Here is a 17383-nt window from a genome sequence, read left to right as displayed (position 1 = left end):
TTCATACCATTCCACACATACAGAGATCCGATGGTCCCTTTACTGCAGTTTTGGGCATCTATTCTATATGTATCAAGCTAATTAAGACCATAGCTGCAATACTAACCTAAGATCATTTATCTACCACCACATACATACATGTGTGGGGGTATACACACATGTTCATGTGGGTATGTGCATGTGTGCTCCTTTGTGTGTACAGACCAGAAGTCAACTTAGGGTGTCTTCATTAATTACTCTCTATCCTCTGTGTGTGTGTGTGCACATTGTATACACACGTGTGTGTGCAGGCATATGCACCTGTGTATGTATGCACGTAGCCCAGAGGAGGATGGCAGGCACCCTGCTCTCTCACCCTCTACCCACTTGAGACAGGGCCTCTCCCTGAACCTGGGGCTAAGCTGATGACCCACAGGCCCCATGGATCTTCCTGTCTCCACCCCTTCTCCACAGCCCTAGGCTTACAGGCATGGGTGCCATGCCTAGGTTTTTATGTGTGCGCTAAGAATTTAAACTCAGATTAGAATCCAGGTTCTCAACACTTGGGCAGCCACTCTTTACCCAAACAACCATTTCCCTAACCTTTCTCCACATTTTCTTTGAGACAGGGTCTCTCTGAAAATGGAACACATCCATCTGCCTTGGCTGGTTGGTCAGCGACCTCCTGGAATCTATCCTCTGTCTGTCTCAAACAGTCCTTCCAGCCCTGGGGTTACAGGTGGACCACACCATGCCTGACTTTTGATACGAGTGCTGGGGATCAGAATGCAAGTCCTCATGCTTGCTTGGTAGGCATTTTACCTGAGGCTTTTTACACTTGTATCACTGCTGAACCGGCTTCCAGCTTCCCTACACACACACACACACACACACACACACACACACACACACACACACATACACACACACACACACACTCACACTGTCTCTGGTGCCAGTGATGCTGGAGTGCAGCTCAGGCAAACGTTACCTGTATCCTCATTCAGTGAATTCCCTCTCCATCTTTTAAACCCCCTGCCAATACCATTTAAGAAGTCTGGAACCATTACGACTAAAATTAGCCCCAAACACCCCCTTGGCATCTTAGCAACAAGGCTCTCAGCACAGGAAGGGGTAGTGTTAGGAATAGGACCAGGATGAGAGGATTGTTCCCTTCATTTCCCATTCTGTTCTTGCGAACAATGGGAGGGATGGCCAGTTCATTTCAACTGATAGCCGGTTGACCATGCCACCAGTAAACAGCCTCCTCCCCAAATCAGTCCTTCAAGATGTCAACGCAGTCATTGGTCTTAATCTTCTGACCACTGCCAGATACATGGTATCCTCTCAGTCAGGTCAAGCGGCTAATCGGAGCTCAACAACTGAACTCCATCCCTGCTCCAGCTCGAGAAATGAAATAGGAAACACAAGCTGTCACATCTATCCCAGCAGTCCAGACCGACCTGGTTCTGGGTGGCCCTCGTCAGAGCTTCCAACCTCAACAAAACCAGAGAGACCCAGTGCACTCCGAGGGACACACCATCCATTCATCCTGCAAGTCCCACAAACACCCATGAGGTTTTTAGCTAGGTTGCAGGAGGACAGAGAGAATTCCTGGAAGATGAAGTTTGAAGAGAATTTTACTTACATGTATGCAGGGAGAAGCGACAGAAAAATCTAGATGCTGGCCTCACTGTATAAAAGCACAACGTTTTTATGTACTAATGGGACTAGGGGCCTCCACAGGTGGGGACTGTGAAGGTGGGCTCGCCTTCCTGGCTCTATGGAGAGCATAATAGTTTATAGAACTCAGCTCGGAGAGGTAAGACTTAAAAACAGAAGCAAACCCTTCCCTCAAAGTGGAGCCAGGGAGGAAGAAGGAAAAGCAAGAAGGCTTCCCCTTGAAGTGAGTGGGGAGCAAGGGAGAGCCCGGGAGGGGATGCAGAAACCTATGTTCTTTTCTGCCAAAGGTTGACTGACTTGTTTCAACCTGGCACCCGCGTGGCCCAGAACAAAAGCGCTCGGCTGGGCCTCCGCGTGGGGAGAGGGACCACGCACACCTTGCAGTGTGTAGGAGGCGAGCAGGTCAGCTGCCGCTCACAGAGGGGAGGAAGCACAGAGGTGGGATTGGGAAAGGTAGGACAGTGTGCCACCACTGTCCCCATCCAGCCTGGCACACATCTGGCACAGGCGCTGGTGTCCTGAAACACTCCCAGGGGTGACTGAGGTTCAATCTCAAGAACCCAGCTGGTGGTCACGCTCCAAGTGCGGGCGCTGCACGGTGCCACTTTACCTGAGCGCAGAGGGTCATCCGGAGAAGCCATGAAGACCGAGAGAGGACAGACGAGTGTCTGAGCGGGGCTGAGCAGCCTCTGGGACCCCAGAGAACAGGAGGACCGCCGAGATCCAACCTCCGCTGTGGCAATGCGCGACTCTACAGCTCTGCAGTCGGGCTGCTGCTCCTCCTCCCTTCCCTCCTCTTCTTGATCTCTGCCACTTCTTCCTCGTGCTCACTTCCTGCAATTAGCCAAGCCCCTGCCCCGCGCTAACGTCTCTCCAGAACTCTGGAGAGGATTCCGTGGTTGCGGTTGGGCACGAGAGGGCCCGGGGGGGGGGGGGGGGGGGGCCTAGAGCACGTGTCCTGTCCGTACCTAGAGCCTAGTGCACACGTCCCACCACGGGGGCACACGCGATCGCAGCTGAAGGGTCTTTCAGCCAGCCTGGCACCCGCTGCCGTACGCGCGCGGGTGGCTTTCCTGGTTCCTAATCTCGCCCTCAGCTAGGACACCAAAGCGCTCCCAGCGTGCTCCTTGCACAGGCCCGGACTGAGACGCCTGCCGGCGATCTAATGTTTGAACAGTTTCCTAATCTTCAGGCAGCCTGAACGGCTGCATGACCGCACACGCTAGCACTTTCTATTTTGATGTTTCTTTGGCATTAGTTACTGCCTGACCCCCTAGGTGAGCGGTACACAAAGGAGAGGGAAGAAAAGTCAGTCGCAAAGTCTCTTGCTTTCTCCTCTGGTGAAAAAAAAAAAAAAAGCACGGTGTAGGGTTCTGTCAGAAATGCAGAACCCACTGACCTTTGAACGAATTAAATCTTACTTTAAGTGAGATTTGATGCTACGTGAGCACAGAACGTGATCGTTTAAAATGGCTATATTTTATTTTATTAATTTTTAAAAAGTTATTCTCATTATTTTTAAACCGTCTGGGTGGTTGTGTACACGTGAGTGCAGTGCCTACAGAATCAAGAAGAGGGCGTTGGGTCCCCTGGAGTTGTAGGTGGTTGTGCCCTTTCAGGAACTGAACTTGGGTCCTCCGCAAGGCAATATGCTCTTTTAATGCTAAGCCACCTCTCCAGCTCAAGTGGCTATATTTTCACTAACTATATCTGCCTTATACAAAGGCTACAGACAACTTAAGCTTAATAGGAATCTCTAAAAAGTATCACATAATCGATAGGTGCCCTTGGGCGTAATCATAGAACCATAAAAAGGAGTTTGAAGGAGACAGCAGACAGGGATGTGGTTCAGTAGTAGAGTGCGTGCCGGCTTGTGTAGGCCCTGGGTTTAAAACCTAGTACGGCAAAAATAAAACGTTTAAATTAAAAGTTTATTTTAAGACCTGCCTGATGATGTACTTGTAATCCCAGCACACAAGAGTTTGAAACCAGCCTTAACTTCATAGCATGATACTATCTTAAAAAGGAAAAAAAGTGTGTGGGGGAGGAGGGGAAACCCAGCCTTCAGAGAGTTCAGAGATAAGGCTACAACGTAGGACTGTGTGGAAGGGAGGATCACAGTCCTCGTCAGAGCTCACGTAGAAAGGAAGTTATTTTAGAAAGGGTGTTTTCTCAGGGAATCTATTCTGAGGTTTGGTTTGTGGCTCCTTCTGTACTTCACACGGAGATGGAATTTGTTTCTGAGGTTTGATTGTCAGGAACCACATATCAAGTTGGGCTGTCTTGTTAACACAAGACCAAGTGGTTAGTTTTTTTCCAGATAAAACTGTAAATAAGTTTTCTGAAGTCACCCACCCTTCATTGAATGGAAGACGATTCTAGAAATGTGTGTTGTCTTCTCCCTTTCTCTGTGTGTGCACATGGGTGAGTGTGTGCATGGGAGCAAATGTAGAAGTCAGAGGGTAACATGTCCAAGTCAGTTCTCTCCTTCTGCCATATGGGTCATGGGGATCAAACTCAGGTCATCAGGCAGGGCAGCGAGCATCTTCCTTTACCTGCTGAGCCTAGCTCATTGTTTCTTCTTCTTCTTCTTCTTCTTCTTCTTCTTCTTCTCCTTCTCCTTCTCCTTCTCCTTCTCCGCTTCCTCCTCCTCCTCCTCCTCCTCCTCCTTCTCTCTCCCTCTCTCTTCTTTTCCTTTTTCTTCCTCCTGCTCTTTCTTTTTTGAAAAGGTCTCACTCTGTAGATTACACTAACCTCAAACCCATGATAATCTTCCCAAACTCTTCAGCCTCAAGAATCCTGGGATTCCAGTGAGCTTCCACATCAGACTAAGGTGAATTTAAATTATTTTAAACTGTTATGTGAGGGGTATTTTGGCTGAAATATGTCTGTGTACAACACGTATGTAGTGTGTTCAGAGGCCAAATGAGGGCATCTGATCCCCTGGTACTCCAGTCATAGTTGTGAACTACCGGGCTGCTGAGACTCAAACTTGGTCTTCTGGGAGAGCAGTCAGTGCTCTTAACTGAGCCATCTCTCCAGTCCAGAGGGTTTTTTTGTTTTTGTTTTTTTAAAGAAAAATGGATCTGATATTTTGGTGTGACTCTTCAGCTTCCTTTCCTATGAACTGCAACTGCTGCCATCATCCTCTCTTCTTCCCAACACGTTTCATGACCAATGAAGTATAACACAAAAGGGTCTATTATTGTCTTAGTATACAACATAGCAATTAACAATCTTTCTCATCCTCCGAAGTTCCCATGCAATCCATTTGTTGTCATATTAGACTTCTCAGGGTCTACTCTTATTGCTCCTGGAGAGTGTGATGCTTGGTAGTGGTGGTGGTAGGGCAGGAATCACAGGACCTTTTCAAAAGTATCTTTCAAGACTTATTTTTTTTATAATTAAATTTATTATTTATTTATCCATTGCACACTAATCCCAGTCCTTCAGACTTATGTCTGTCTATGTGTGGGTAAGTGTGTGTGAATGCAGGTGCCCCCAAATGCCAAAAGACGTGTCTGATTCTTCAGAACTGGAGTTGTAGGCGATTGTGAACCACCCATCCTGGATGACTGTGAACCAAACGCAAGTCCTTTGTAAGAGTAACAAGTGCTCGTCACTGCTAAGCCACCTCTGCTGCTCCTGAAATAATAGTTTGTTACAGTTGCTGATTTGTTGTGTGTGTGAGAGCTTGCATGTGTGTGTGCACATGTGGCGGCCAGAGGACAGTTTCCAGGAGTCAGTCAGTTCTCTTTCCTCCTTGTAGGTCCTGGTGATAGAACTCAGGGCATCAGACTCAGCAGGAGACATCTCCATCACTGAACCGTCTTGTTGGTCCCTACCCTTGTAAAATTGGGCATTGTTGACGTTTTCTTATAATGCCCCAAATCAAATCAGTCTTGAAGTCCTTTGTTAAGTAACATATTTCCCTTACTTTAATGCTTTTTGTTTGTTTTTGGTTTCATGTGTGTATGGTTTATTTATTTGGGGGTTAGCATTGCATGTGTCTTAAGTGCTCAGACATGAGAGGCCAGAGAATGATGTCAGGTTTCTTCCTCTCTTGCTCTCTCTTTCCCTCCCTCCTTCCTTCCTTTCCTAAAATAGTATTGTGTCTCTCTGAAGCTCATCATTCTGGTTAGGATGGCTGGCCAGTAAGCTCCAGGATCTGCCTGCTTCCACGGGTACTTGTTGCCACACCCAGCTTCTACAGGAGGGCTGGAGGTTTGAATTCAAGCCCTTTTGTTTTCATAGCGAGCGCTCTTAGCCACTGAACCATCATCACTCCAGCTCTTGGGTTTTCTGAGACAGGGTTTCTTTGTGTAATCTTGGCTGTCCTGGAACTAGTTCTGTAGACCAAACTGCCCTCAGACTCACAGATAACTGCCTGCGTCTGCTTCCCAAGTGCTGGGATTAAAGGTGTGCACTCCCACTGCCCAGTTATGTTTTTGGGGGAGAGTTGTTTGTTTCTTATATATTGAGAAAGGGTCTCATGTAGCCCAGGTGGCCTTGAATTCTCTACGTAGCTGAGGATGACCTTAAGTTCCCAGTCCTCCCACCTCCTCCTCTGAGAACACAGGCATGGGCTATTATGCCCAATGCTGTTGATTTGGAGCTTTTCAGTTGACCTCCATCTGTCCTGTTCCGACTTGGTCATCTCAGAGTCAAACCAGCGGGCTTTGGCTCTTGGGCATGAAACCACAAGCAAGAGACCTACTCTGAGGTGGTTTGTACAACTGTGAACATTTACCAAAATAACAAACACAAGAAAATATCTGGGGACAGTGGATGTGATTCAGTGCGAGGATATTTGCTTAGCATATTGAAGGCTGTTGGTTTGATGCCAGCATTGCGTGAAAAAGAAAGGAAAGACGGAGGTAGAGAGAGGTGAAGGGAGAGTGAGAGAAGGGAAGAACAGCAGAATAAGGAAGATAGAGGAGTAACCAGTGACTGTCACACAAGTAGGTGACCGTCATGCAGTTCATGTTTTCCTTACAATTTAGACTACTCCGAGCAGCTTTTGTTTTCCTCATTTTAAAAAAATTAAATATAAATATATTATTTTTCCTTCTCCTCCCTACAATCTCTCCCCTTCCCATTCCTCCTTTGCTTTCTTCCAATTTTCCAATTATTATTGTCATATATATATATATATATATGCATCTGTGTGTGTGTGTATGTATGTATGTACATATTTGTATATGACTGGATGAGTCCTTTCAGTGTTGCTTGAATGTATGTGATTTCATGGATAACCAATTAGTGCACTCATTCCTGGGGAAGAATATTTCTCCCAATCTCAGCATTTCTTAGTTGCTGTCAATTCTTTATCTAGGGGTGGGACCCTGTGAAATTTTTCCCTTTCTACATTAGCAGATCTGTTGGTGTTGTCATTGTTCAGGTCTTGGTTAGGCAGCCATGTTGCTGAGGTATCAAGGGTGTAGCTTCTTTGCCATTTTTAGGAGACACAAGCTCACAACAGACTTAAGCTTTTATTGTTTTCTTTCCAATAAATGTTTCAGTATATTTTGTTTCTATATGGTAGGGAACAGAGGGGTAAATGATTGCATTCATTAATGATTTTGAGAGGGACTGAGCCTAGGGCCTACACTGAACTTGTACCCCAGTCCTCATCTGAGTTTTTATTTTATTTTTTTAAATATTTATTTATTATGTATACAATATTCTGTCTGTGTGTGTGCCTACAGGCCAGAAGAGGGCACCAGACCTCATTACAGATGGTTATGAGCCACCATGTGGCTGCTGGGAATTGAACTCAGGACCCTTGGAAGAACAGGCAGTGCTCTTAACTGTTGAGCCATTTCTCCAGCCCCGAGTTTTTATTTTGAGATAGGACCCTGCTGAGTTTCCCAGGCTGGCCCTGAACTAATACTGCAGCCCAGGCAACTGTCCTGAACTTGCCATTCTACTGCTTCAGCCCTCAGAGGTGCTGGGGTTCTGGGATGACAGTCCTATGCCACCAGACCAGCAAATATTTTCTTAAATATTCCATAATTTTGTGCACCAAGGAAAATGCCAAGCTCTGAGGCTAAAGAGATGGCTTATGGTTTAATAACATGTATTGATCTTTCGGAGAAATCAAGGTTGGTTCCTAGCATCCATGTTGGGTAGCTCACAGTTGACTGTAGCTCCAGCTCCACTAGGACCCAATATATCTGGTCTCCATGGGTGCATGAACTCACACACACACACACACAGAGAGAGAGAGAGAGAGAGAGAGAGAGAGAGAGAGAGAGAGAGAGAGACAGAGACAGAGAGAGACAGAGAAGAGAATAGAAGAGAATAGAGGAGAAGAGAAGAGAAGAGAAGAGAAAAGAGATTTAAACAACAACAACAAAACAAAACAAAAAATTCAAGAACCAAGATGGTACTTTGTGGCAGAGCACTTGCCTGCCATATGCAAGATTTGAGATTCAGTTCTTAGCACTGTCAAATAAGTATCTACATTTTAAATTCTAATTCATTACAAGATGTGTTCCAGCACCGAAGGGAAAGGCTTCCCCAACAGATATGTTGCAGCTCTGCTGTAGCCGGGAAGGTTTCCCCAGTGGAAGTGTCCAGCTCTGAAGGAAGAGTATTGTGGCAGTCAGGAGCCCAGGATACCACAAAGTCACACCACACAACAAACTTCACACAAGAGATTTGTTCAGAGGGAGAAACCCAGGAGGGTGGCTGCCTCTGCTCAGTGAGAAGCAGCAGGGAACTGGGCAGGAGGCAGGGTTTATATAGGATTCCTTGGGGGTAGAGTTTTCTGGGGTGGCCTGGGATTGGTGGGATTTTTGTGGCCTGACTTTGAGGCACGCTCAGGAATTGGTGGTATTCTATTTCTTAGTCCTGGTCTTGGGCCTGGGGTCAAGTCAGGGTCTGAGTGCTTTTCCTTGGCCCTGGGGTTGGTGTCAAGTCAAGGTCACAGTATTTTTCCTTGGCCTTGGTCTTGGGGTCAAGTCAAGGTCAGGGTGTTTTTTTCCTTTGGCCCTGGTCGCCAGGTAGAGATAGGTGTTCTTTCCTTAGCCCTTTTACCCTACATAGGATATATTGGTTTTGTTTATATTATACTTTTGAAGGGATAGTTAAATTTCTGTGGCATAAGGTTTAAAAAACTTCACAGATTTATATTTTTTTTTCCCTTACTTCAAAGGCTCCAAAAGCTACATTGTGTATTGACGAGCCAAGGAAACTAGGCCTTGGCCAAGGTAGTGGTTTGAATGAGATGCCCCCGCCCCCATATTCTCCACCATTTGAATCCTTGGTCCTCAGTTATTGGCACCATTTGTGGAGGCTTAGGAGGTATGAGTGTTTTGGAGGAAGACTGTCACTGGAGGTGATCTTTAAGAGTTTAATCACTATTGTCTGTTGGAATTGGCTCTCTCTCTGCTATCGTCCATGAGCCCTCAGCTTCCTGCACTTGCTACAAAGCCTTGGCTCTGCTGTCATGGACTCGAAGCCTCGGGAACTATGGGCCCAGCAAGCTGTTCCTTCTATAAACAGTCTTGGTGATGGTGTTCTATCACAGCGGCAGAAAAATAACAAATTCAGCCACCTCCTAATTGAGCTAAATAAATGTATCTTGAGCTGTAAAAGACAGCATATGCCTGGAGGGAAATAGAGGCTTCCCTGTACCATACAAGAGAACAGGCTTGGCCTACCGTCCTGGAGTCAGTTAGAGTGGGAAACACTCCAACAAGAGGGTGCAGTGTCTCCTCATTTGGGGGGAGCATTCACCTGCTCAGTCTCACCTGGAGTACTTCAAGGCAGGCAGAGAGTCCTCTGTCACCTCACCACCTAGCTTTTCATCACAGTGTCCCAGCTTCCTTCTGAAGAGTCTCTGTCCCATTCAGCCCATGGCATTGATAGTCCAGATGTTACATGCCGATTTGCCACAGCCTTGAGTCACCTGGGAAGAGCTAGCTAGATCAGGTTGGCCCGTGGCATGCCCATGAGGGCTTTTCTTAGCAGGGTTAGTTGATGTGAGAGGGCCCAGCTCACTGTGGGTAGCACCATTTCCTCGGCAGGTAGTCCTGGACTATACAAGAAAGGAGAAAGCTAGCTGAGCACCAGCATGTAAGCACGCAGGCATTCATTTTCCTCTGCCAGCTGCTGAAATCAACCCCTTCTCCCCTAAGTTGTGAATTTTATTTTGTTTTGGTTGGGGCATTTTTTTTTTAACACAACAGCGGAAATGAAAATAGGACACTGCTGGACAGTATCACCTCTGACCACCGACCCTAGGAGGTGGCAGTTGACTTTGTCATTGCCTCTTAGAACATGGCTATGGAAGACATCTTTGGGGAACTGGGAGTGGCTTTTTGGATAATTAGTCCAGGACATGTAGCTGGTGGTGGAAAAAAAAATGAAAAAGAGGGGAACATTTGGGAGGATCTATGCTCTAGAGAGCCTTGAGCACCAGGCAGAAGCATGCAGGGCTAGTTTTTAGACAACAGGAAGTCAGGGAGCTGGGACTGGAGTGGCAGAAGAAAATTGGTGTTTTGGAGAGATTAGTTTGGCAGCTGTGTGCAGGGGGAACAGAGAAGTGAAGGTAGGTGGGGAACCTAATCTTTCAGCACACTGTAATTTTTAAAAACTGTGTGTGTGTGGTATCTGTGTCTGTGTGTAAGTGTGTGTGCACACAGGGTGCATGCAGAGGCCAGAAGGCTCTGCCTTAGAGTCTCACACTGACCCTAGTGCCAGGCAGGTCACCAGCAAGCTTCGGTGGCCCCACTGTCTCCACCCAACACAGTCCTGAGGGTACAGGTCAGCACACCACAACTCTATGTGGCCACACCACACCTGACCTTTTTTGTCTTCATGCTTAGTCAACAATGTTCCTACCCACTGAGCCATACTATCTCCAGAACCTCAGGACACCACAGTTTCTTAAAGCAAATTTATATCTTACCTAGATGGGACTGTTAGGATTTGAATGTGGGATGTCCCTCACAGGCCCATGTTTTGATCACTGGGTCCCTAATCTGTGGCACTATATGGGGAGGCCGTGGAACCTTTGGGACATGGTGTCTGGCTGGAAGATGGAGGCAGCTGGTCTCTGAGGTTTACAATCCTACCCACTTCCAGTGCAGTTCTCGGCCTCCTAACCTGCGTGGTTGTGACCAAGTCGTGGATAGAGCCACCCCAGCCGCTATGCCTTCCCTGGCCTGAGGGAGCATACCTGGTGAAGCCAGGAGCCACGATCAGCCTGCCCTCTCTGAGGCTGCTTCTTCAAGGAGTTCTGACACGGTGGTTCTGAGAAAAGGTGCTGGTGTATGGTGGGAACTCATCTGAAAACCCCCGGTGTCCTGATGTGTCTGAAGGCAGCCATAGCTATATACCAATTTTCACATATCCATAATGTAATCTGGAAAAATCTATATTCCAAAATGTTAACCAAGGGCTAAAAACTTTAAACTTATCTGCTTTCCTGGTTTAATTTCTGACTGGGAGAAGCACACTGTCATTTGAGCATAAATAATTTTCTCATTTTTATTTTATTTTTTTAGTGACTTTTTGTTTTCTTTTTACTTGTTTGTACAAGATAGGGTTTCCCTGTGTAGACCTGGCTGTCCCAGAACTCATCCTGTAGACAAGACTGACTTCCAACTCAGAGATCCACTTGCCTCTGCCTTAAATGCTGAGATTAAAGGCATACGTTGCCACCACCTGGCTTCTTATTTTTCTTAGCATACAAAAATCATTGCTTTCAGTATGACATTTTCATAAATGTCTGTCATTGTGCTCCCCATTATCCTTTCTGGTCACACTCCCAAGTCCCATTCTTCCCCCATAGTATTCCTTCTGTGTTCATGTCATGTAAGTTGTGTGTATGCCACATATAAGAGAAAATATGTAATATTTGACTCCTTCATTCTCTCCATTACCTTCTGTTATCCCCTCTTTTTAGATCTTTTTCTGTTTTTTTTAAAGTTTTATTTTATCATTTATTTTGTGTGTGCATATGTGCGTTTGTGTGAATGTGTGTGTATGCATATAAACCACATGCATGCAGAGCCCAGGGAGAATGGTGGATCCCCTGGAGCTGGAATTACAGGTGGTTATGAGCTCCTGATGTGGGTACTGGAAAGCAAACTCAGATGAAAAAGACCTCTAACTGGGTCACAGTGTTGGATAACTGTACATAGGCTTGGGAGAGAGAAGGGAAAAAATGTATAGACAGTTATAAAAGGAAGTAAATGGTTTTAAAAAATAAAACAAAGTCTTTAAAGAGACAAAGCACAGACAGTCATAGATTAAAGGAGTAAAGATAATAAATATTAAGAAGTAATAGAGTAAAAGCAAACAAGCCACATAAAGATGGAATATACATAGAGAATCTGAATTATGTATATTATTGTATTTTCTTTAAATTTTTTGACTGTGAAGGAGCTAAGTACAGAAAGACATTTCATTGTATAGGCTGCTAAGCTAAACCAAGGTAAAGGTATCTTGAAGTTAAAATTTGAGTCTAAGGATATGTTGCTTTGGAAAAGAGGTTCTTCTTTTGTTTCCACAGAGGATGAGAACCTGTGGAATCCTTCCAGACTAATGTGGTTTGATAGACCAAAATCCCCCAAAGGTCACCATGAACACCCCCAAAAATTACTTTGCCCAACAAATAAACAGGAAGCAGTTTGGAGAGAACTATGCCCAAATTCCCTAAATGATTGTTTATAAATTTAAAGGGAGATATGCTATAGAGATTTGCATTGGTATGGATCTTGGTTTATTGATACAAATTTAAGCTCAATTTTCTTATACTGTATTAAGGTACTGTGTTTGTGTAACTCATTTAAATGTATAATTAAGAAATATAGGTTAATAGATAAAATCATTTATAATAGTCAAGCTTGTAGTCATGTTAGTTAGGTTTTCTAATGGACAGATATGTATTTCAGTGGATAGGCATTCTTCTAACCTTTCAAAGACTACAGAATATGGCATTTAAAATGTTTTAAGAACTTAGGACTTTTCATAAAGGTGAGACACATCTGCTCCAAGCAGCAACAATTACTTCAAGAGGAAGATGGGAATTGAAGAGGCTCCTCATGGAGTTTGCTAGTCATTTGGGTAAGAAACTGCTCTTGCCTGGACTACTTGATGCTGTGCTATATGAACTGGACATGCAGGACCCACAGAGAAATGACTGCTGACTAGCCTAAAGGTGAGACAATCCTTCAGGGTTCCTGCTTCATGAAAGAGTCTGACAGCCATCCTGCAGGACACAGAAGAAAGTGACTGACAAACTACTAACATAGATGGAACTGTCTTTGAAATTTCCTGCTTTGTGGAAAAGTCTGGGGTATTATGGACTAATAGGCTGAAGATGGATGTTCCAAAGATACAGAAGAACTTTGGGTAACTGTCCAGGCAGTGAGATGTCTCTATCAATTCTAGAGTTTTAGAAGTTGCTTACAATGCACTTCCTGCTTACATAGGTAATATTATATCCCTCTGGAGTCTTCGATGGAGTTGAAGAATAAATAGTTATAGTTTTCCTTAGATATGATAAAAATAAAGTAGACATAAATATTATAACTGTAATTCTTCCTGATACCTGGTTTGTTGTATGTAATTTCTCTATGTTAAAGTTAAAACCTTCTTTGTTTAAACAGAAAAGGGGAGGTGATGTGGGATTCCGCTCTGTATGCTGTGAATACCACTGGTTAATAAAGAAACTGTCTTAGGCCTGTGATAGGGTAGAGTAGAGCTAGGTGGGGAAAACTAAACTGAATGCTGGAAGAAAGGAGGTGGAGTCAGGGAGAAGCATGGAGCTGCTGCCAGAGACAGACATGCTGGAACCTTGCCAGTAGGCCATGAACATCATGGTAAAACATAAAATAATGTAAATGGGTTAAATTAAGATGTAAAATCTAGTCAATAAGAAGTTAGAGCTACTAGGCCAAGCAGTGATTTAATTAGTACAGTTTCTGTGTGTTTATTTCAGAAGTCTAGGCAGCCGGGAAATGAACTAGCAGCCTCCTACAACACTAGTGTTATTGGTGACCATTATCAACACATGTGGTTTCCTGTACCTTGTACCCCAGGATGTAGACTGCAGGCTTAGATTGGTGATAGGAGTCTGCAACATCTTTAACAAATGGTTGTTTGGAATTTATACACTGCTGAGAAGGTGGACTTAGATCTAAGGAGTCAGCTGAGAAGCTGCTAGAACTATTAAATAGTTATGTTGATTATGTATACAGTGTTCTATCTGCATGTATACCTATACACCAGAAGAGGGCACCAGATCTCATTACAGATGGCTGTGAGCCACCATGTGGTTGCTGGGAATTGAACTTAGGACCTCTGGAACAGCAGCCAGTGTTCTTAACCTCTAAGCCATCTAGGACTTACCACAGGGCAGGGAACCCTGACTGCTCTTTGGGCTGGAGAGGGAGGGGGAGAGGAGTGGGGGGAGGGGGAGAAGGGTAGGAGGAGGGGGAGAAGGGTGGGAGGAGGGGGAGGGAAATGGGAGGCTGGGAGGAGGAGGAAATTTGTTTTTTTTTTCTCCTTTTCTCAATAAAAAAAAAGTTAAAAAAATATAAATGATACGACAAACACACACACAAAAAAAAAATAGCTATGTTGAACAGTAAGATATTCTATAGCCAAATGAAACCATAAAGTAACCAGGAACACATTCAATAAAAATATATTAGAATATTATTACAAAACTAGGAAGCCTTGTTAAAACATTTCTTAAATATCTGACAAAATAGAAGCAGAGCAAATACCAAACACCTATAATCTCAGTTCTTCAGAGGCTGAGGCAGAAGGATCACTACAGCTTGGAGGGCAACCTGCAATACATAGTGAGTACCATTACCAGATAGGCCAAGACTAAATAGCAAACCCTGTCTCTAACAAAACAAATCTTACAAAATTGCCATGCCCGGTTAATAGATAAAAAAGTTTAATGTTATCAATATATTCACAGTTCCCTAATTAAACTATAAATTTGGTGAAAACCAATTAAACCAACAATGTTTTCTTGGAACTTAAAACTGATTGAAAATTAAAGTCATACGGAAATGTAAATTCACAATAATTTTCAGAACAAATAACAAGGAAATAAAATTCCAAAATATTGTAAAACAATAGTAAAGTTGGGCTGGATTGGTGGCTTAGCAGTTAAGAATGCTTGCTGCTCTTAAAGAAGACCCAAGTTCAGTCCCCAGCATCCACATTAGGCAACTCATAACCACCTGTAATTCCAGTGCCAGGGGATCTGATACCCTCTTCTGGTTTCCTTGAGCACTGCACACAGGTGTAGATACACACAAACGCATACACATAATTTTAAAATAAAGAGAATTAGTGTCAACTTCTCCTCAGAAACTGTGCAATCAAGAGAAGCATGGAGTGGACACCTGAGAGCATGGCTAGACAATAAACCCCTCCTAGAATTCTACACCTGGTGGATTTAACCTCTAAATGCAAAGGAGCAGGAGGGAGAGGAGCGGGGACTTTTCTGTTCTCGTTGGTGCCATGTTACCTGGGTAGTCGTGTATACTATTGGAAAATGTGCTTGTATTTGTTGTGAATGTGTATTTCAACCTCTAGGATAAACACTCAAAAATATTTTTTAATGCAATGCAGCTGATATGTTGGAATCATATTACTCAGTTTAAACTACAAGTAGAAAAATGGTGGAAGACAAAAAAAGAAACAGATCAAAAGCGTTAAACAGAAACAGATACAGTAAACAGGAATCCAATTGTACCAACGATCACTTTAAACATTAATGGTCTAGATATGTTAATTAGAATCAGTAGTTATGCTAAAAACTCTCATAAAAATAACAAAGGTCATCTGGCCATGGTGGTTCACACCTTTAATCCCAACACTCCAGAGGCAGAGGCGGAAATCTCTGTGAGTTGAAGGGCAGCCTGGACAACATAGAAAGTCCCAAGACAACTAGAGCTACACAGTGAGACTCTGTCTCAAAACAACAACAAAAGCAAAGAGCCAACAAAGACAAAACTCAAAATATCTTTATTAAAAAAAGACAGAGTATTAGAAAGGATCATGAAGCAAGATACAAGGAATTTCAGATGGTCAAGGTGCTTGCCAACAAGCTTGATAATGTGACTTTGATCCCAAGAATCCAGACACTGGAAGGAGACAGCTCTATTCCAATGATTGTTTTCTGGTCTTCATGTGTGGGTCCACATGCATACACATACATGCACAGATGAACACAAAATAAAGAGATAAAAATATAATTTAAAAACAAAGATTCAAGTATGTCTTGTCTATGAGAACTCCACTTTAAATGCAAAGACATAAGGGTGGGAGATATACAAACGGTGCTAGCACTAATCAAAAGAGGGTCGAAATAACTACATTAAGTTCTGACAAGGCATACTTTAGAGCAAGGCAAGTTATCAGAGCCAAAGAGGGGAATTACAGGGCTGGTGAAATGGTGCCATTGAAAAGTGCTTGCCCTGAAAATCAAGAACCTGAGTTTGATCCCCAGAATCCATGCAAGAAATTTGGGCATTGTCAAGCCCTTGTAATCTTAGGGCTGGTAGAATGGAATTAGGCGGACCCTTGTTTTCATTGGTCAGCTAGATTAAGCCTATTTAGTGAGTCCCAGACCAATTAGAGAACTTGTCTCAAACAAGGTGAATAGTACCTGAGGAACAATAGTATCTGAGGGTGCCCTTTGACCTATACATGCACATACACGCGTGGCCCCTGCACATACGCACACAAAGGTACATTACAAAATGTAAAAGCAGCGAATTCTAAAAAAGGAAAATAGCCACCAAACCCATACTCTTTAATTTTATGTGTGGAACATTTGCGCATCAAAGTGTGTTGCAAAAACAGAATTGAAAGTTGGTTACTTCAGCGCCCTCCAGTGGACAGGTGAAGCATGCATGAAGTGAGGAGATGAGCAGGTGGGATAGCAAATGCCGTCACAGCACTGCTAAAATGTCCACTCAAAAAGTAAGCATCTGGGAGATGAAGAGTTGCTCAGTGGGTAAAGTACTTTCATGAAAACATGCGGACCTGATTTTGAATCCTCAGCATCCAGGAAAACAGCTGGGGAGCATGGGAGCCCTGTCTGTAACCCTGAAGGCAGAGGCAGGCAGATCCTGTGGACTTGATGGGCAGTTAATCTCTCCGAATCAGTAAGTTCCAGGAAAAAGTTCAGTAAAAGATAGTCTCAAAAAATAATGTGCAAAATGACAAAGAAAGACACCTGATGCCAACCCTGGCCTCTGCATGCAACCCCCCCCACACACACACACATACACACACTCCTTGGCATTCATTTTGTGTGTGTGCCTGTTCATGTGTGGGCAAGGGCATACCTCTGTGTACATGCGGTGGTCAGAGAGCAGCCCCCTGGAGTCAGTTCTCTCCTTCCACTTAAGTAGGTTCTAGGGATTGAACTCAGGTCACCAGACTTGGCAGCAAGTGCCTTAACCCACTGAGCCATCTCACTGGCCCAGGAGATGCATTTTTGAAAGAGTGAAATAACTTCAAAGCAAACTTTCTATCCTGAAAGCACTATACTGTGAAACTTGGAAGAAAAAAAAAGTCACCTATCAATTTGATATTATTAACATGTCTTGGCTTCTATATCTAACAGCAGAATATACATCCTTCTCAGGAAGTCATAGAACATTCACTATGATAGCAATTTATTCTGGGTCATAAAACATGCCATAACCATAGGCTGAGATGCAGCTCAGAG

This window comes from Microtus oregoni, unplaced genomic scaffold (genome assembly GCF_018167655.1).
Source record: "Microtus oregoni isolate MIOR12 unplaced genomic scaffold, Mior012 000035F_ref0000213, whole genome shotgun sequence".
Lineage (NCBI taxonomy): Eukaryota > Metazoa > Chordata > Mammalia > Rodentia > Cricetidae > Microtus > Microtus oregoni.
This window is presented reverse-complemented; position numbering follows the sequence as displayed.